The following is a 4,303-nucleotide window of genomic DNA, read 5'->3' on the forward strand; positions in this document are numbered from 1 at the left end:
CACCCTGCTTGCAAAACAAACCTTCACAGATCAGTCAATTTTGGACTTTGTCACTCTAGATAAGAAATTCAGAATAAATTACAGATGTAATGTCTTTTTGCAGCTCAGATGTAAAGCAGTGGTCAAAGTGGGTTAAACATGGAGCTTCATATTAACACAAAGAAGCCATTACCTACTTCCCACATCTGGAAGTGTTGATGGAAGTGGTACCTGCAGGTGTCACATGTGACATATTCATATTTCAAAATTTAGATATGTTAGAACGCTTATATTTGAAGTATTTTAGACAATACATTAGATTGCAGTTTGACAAAAAATGTAATGTAAAACACATTACATTCACTTAATAAATGGACTGCACTTTGTCAATGCAAGGCAGCAGTCATTTAAGCTCTGACATTTTGACGGCATGTCAATGGCTAACACTGAGGGTGTCAAACTTTGACTATTCGCTTGAGGTCTTTCAACGTCCTCTTGTTTGCTAGTAACTGAGGCCTACCCAGGCCAGGTCCAAATTATATTTAGTCTAACCAGGTGGGATATGGTCCTATTGTCTAGATTATTATTATTATTATTTTTGTCTAGAGTCCAAGTCTCTCGTGGTTATCATGAGTGTTGCATCACCTCTTGCATTCAAACCAGGCTGCTGAGAAACAAGCGGGAAGCTTCTGGTCTGAGACCTGAATCCAATGCGGTGTCACGGATCGGGGTGCTGCGTGCAGACTGAGGTGAGGACCCAAATGCAGACAATGGCGAGGCAAGAGGAGGATGCAGTTCAAAATAAAGTTTATTCAAATAACTAAACAGGCTTACGTGGAAGCTCGGAGCAAGGGTCGAAACAAAGGTAATCCAGAAGAAGGCAAATCCAACACAAAGACAGAGTAATCCAAAATGGGGGAACAAACCAGAAATCCAGGGAACAGAACACCACACAGAACACTCAACATAGACGCAAGGACGTGACAAAGACTGGAGAGACAAGCAGGCATACATATACACAGGGACTAACGAGAGGGGCGGGAGCAACACAGGTGAGCGGGATCAGGGCTAACGAGGCAGAGACAGAGAGACAAGCAGGGGGAAACAGAGAGAACACTAGACAAGCAGACGTGGGGCAGAGTGAATAACCAAGAAGACAGAAACACACACAAGTTACCAAGAACCAGAACCTAAACGAGAACACAGAGTACACAGGAGACCAAATCACAATAATACAAACAAGGACCAGGAATGAATACCAAAACATGAACTAAGGACATGGAACTAAACTCAGACTCCCAAACAAGACACACAGACAGGATCATGACATGCGGAAGTCCCTTAAACCTGCATTCTATTGAACAGCCAGCAGGGGGCGACTCTTCTGGTTGAACAAAGAAGTTCAGTTCCAATGACCCTACTTCTCAGCTAAATAATTACCCCAGTAAACACTTTCCTAATGAGTTTATGGTCTCAATTGCTAGTTTCATGTCTTCTTCAATACAACATGATGTTGATTTAGTACATTATGGTCCCATTTAGAGGTAAATAGACTATAAAGCAAAGTATGCTTCAGGGCTGGATTATCTGTGATTGACAGGTTGTTACCATGGCGACCTGACAATCAGGTTAGAGTGACTTGTACCCACGGCACTGTGTTAATTTAACCAGCGCCGTTGAAAAAGCTTATTAGGAGTTGGCTGTTCACTTTCTCTGGTGAGTACATTTAATTTTAAGATTGGTGTTTGCTAGATAAATTTTCAGCCCTGTTAAAATGACAGTTAACGTAAATTACAGATGCACCTAGCTAAGCAAGCTAGCTAGCTCTACACACGGCTGTTAGCGCCACCATCTTGTCCAAACATGGTCACGTCCAGTGCCGCTGGTTGCAAAAAATCAACATGGCAGCGGCCTATCGGCCAAACTTAGGGCTTCAAAACGTCAGGCCACAAACCAACAGGTGACGTGACATTGTCCACTTCTTATAAACAGTCTATGCTTAGAACTCTGCACAGCTATACGGAATTCTGTAACTGTAACCTGTTTTTCACTTACACTCACAACCATGTAATGTACACTGCGACAACAACTCTTAAACCAGTGTAAAATTAACTAAATAAAACGTTGCATGATCAACAATAGACCTGTAACCTCTTTGCAGCCAACGTTAATAATTAACGTGATGGCAGACAGTGGGACGTAAATGATTATGGTAATGGACTACGACAAGTTTAGCAAGCAAACAAACGCTCATTCAACAGTCATTGTCAAAAATAAACATTGTTCACGAGTCCTGCACCTCGAGTCCGAGTCAAGTCTAAAGGCTTTTGAGGACGAGTCTCAAGTCAAGTCTGAAGTCACTGTGTGTGTACCTTAAGTGCGACTTGAGTCAGTCGTGGAATACTTTGAAACCATTGGCAGTAATGGGTATTGACTAACAAGCACATGCAGGAGAACAAGCAAAACTGGCATAAAAACAATCTGCTATGGCATTGCTAGTGGTCAAAATCCCCACAGGGTACCTTTAAATTTAAGTTAAACACATTGAGCTGGGTTTTCGAAGGCTCTCCTTTGGATACAATGATTCCAGATTTCCTATTTTTCTTGTTGGGTATTACCCATTTCTTTAGAACTTTGACAACTCCAACAACATGGAAATTTAATTATTCTACAACGCAAGCTTGTAAAATCTTTCTGTATTTGGTTCACAGGAGTTTGAACATCACCATGGTACATCGATAAGAATGCAGAAGGGACAAAAGGTTCCGTTTAAGCCATTTATTGCCACTATTCACACATGAGCAACAGGAGATGATGAGGCTTGACGGTTATGGTTTTTTTATCACGCACAACCATAGATGTGTATCTGAATGACAGAGACAGAGGGCCCTCACATGTGGTTTGTATTGCTGCCAGCCAGAACAAAGGAAATGGGTGGAGCTTATAAAATAGACCATTGATTAGGAGTAAGTAAGATCAGGTGAGATTGGGTGGGTTCCTTGCCATGGAAATAAGCAGAGGGTTGCTGAATAGTATGGCTCTATTCTACACAAGCATACAATGTTGTTACTCTTTGCAATCACATCAGTGATCAGTGCTGATGCTATACTACAATATGCAATGGTGTTTACATTGGCAACCAACATCACTGAAAGTTTTATCTTGCATCATATACAATGCCTTTACCTGATAAACAATCCAAAAGAAAATAACTACCTTAAATAATCATGAAAAATCTTTCATGTCTGCAACTCTGATCTATCCCAGCCAATCTGATTTGGAGACCTTGAAGCCAGCTTCATTTTCAATCCACCAATGTTCTTCCACCCTGAATTATAAGCAAATAGAGTTTGAATGTCACCAGTTCTGTGTACTCCGGCTTTATATGATGAGAAGATTATTATGTTAACATTGAAATTACATGGTTGCTGTCCTCTACAGAGATGTTGTTGTGGAGGCACCTCAGGCCCAGCGTCAGGCTCCATCAGCGGGGACAATCATTAGTTGATTCCCAGAGGAGCTGTTCTCTCAGCATCCGCTCCACTTCACCCTCAGCTCTTTGTGGCTCCTGCTGATAAGGCCAGGCTAATATCTGCTCAGTGGCTGGCTGCATTGGAAATGATAAACACAAGCTGTGCTGCTGTCCACTCCATCAGGACAACAGAAACTGGAATCTAGCCCCCGGGCTATTGTTACGCTATAATAGAGGAGAGCGTATGTACAGCGGAAAACCTGGCCAGGTACGTGAAACAAAACACAAGACAGGGAAAGGATGACAGATTGACTCCGTGGTTACAATGTCTGTGGCATAAACAAAAGACCATGGTTTCCACCCCTTCCTCCAGACTGCTAAAATGTCCTTGAGGAAGATAATGAAACTGTTGTCATCCATTAAAAGTCATTCTGAATAACAGCAGCTGCAAATTGAATAGAACCAAAAACAACTTACAATCCACATTTATTGCACAATTTTAGTTACTTTGTACCATAATACATTTATATTCAGATAATAACTGCCAAGTCCTGGAAATGATTTCAGCACTAAATATGTTATCACTCGATTGAATGAGCGTTATCAGTGGTTATCAGCCCCATAGATATGAGCGGCTGCTCTGTGCATTTGCTTACACTGCAGCCAAACATCGAAACACGGAATGAGAGGATTCATCATTTCAAGTTATTTTAACTAATAGAAGTTTCCTTTTTCTTTTCTCCTTTCCTCTTTTCATCTCAAGACACTCCTAAAATCAAGGCTATTGAAACACTGTTGTCTCGATAAACTGACCTGTGAGGGTTCTTGTTATGTGACTTTTTCCTCTTGCTC

At 41.4% G+C, this 4,303-nt stretch overlaps 1 long non-coding RNA gene across 1 annotated transcript; it reads right to left on the bottom strand.

Moving 5' to 3' along the window:
• Positions 1 to 2,742: 2,742 nt before the first annotated feature.
• Positions 2,743 to 3,879, bottom strand: LOC119903033. Its single transcript, XR_005444399.1, has 2 exons — positions 3,401 to 3,879; positions 2,743 to 3,307 (listed from the first exon to the last, which is right to left on the bottom strand). It is a non-coding gene; the product is annotated as an uncharacterized LOC119903033 (long non-coding RNA).
• Positions 3,880 to 4,303: the final 424 nt, after the last annotated feature.

The sequence above is a fragment of the Micropterus salmoides genome, unplaced genomic scaffold (assembly GCF_014851395.1).
Source record: "Micropterus salmoides isolate LMB-PRFRI ecotype aquatic unplaced genomic scaffold, ASM1485139v1 Ms_hic_scaffold_14, whole genome shotgun sequence".
Lineage (NCBI taxonomy): Eukaryota > Metazoa > Chordata > Actinopteri > Centrarchiformes > Centrarchidae > Micropterus > Micropterus salmoides.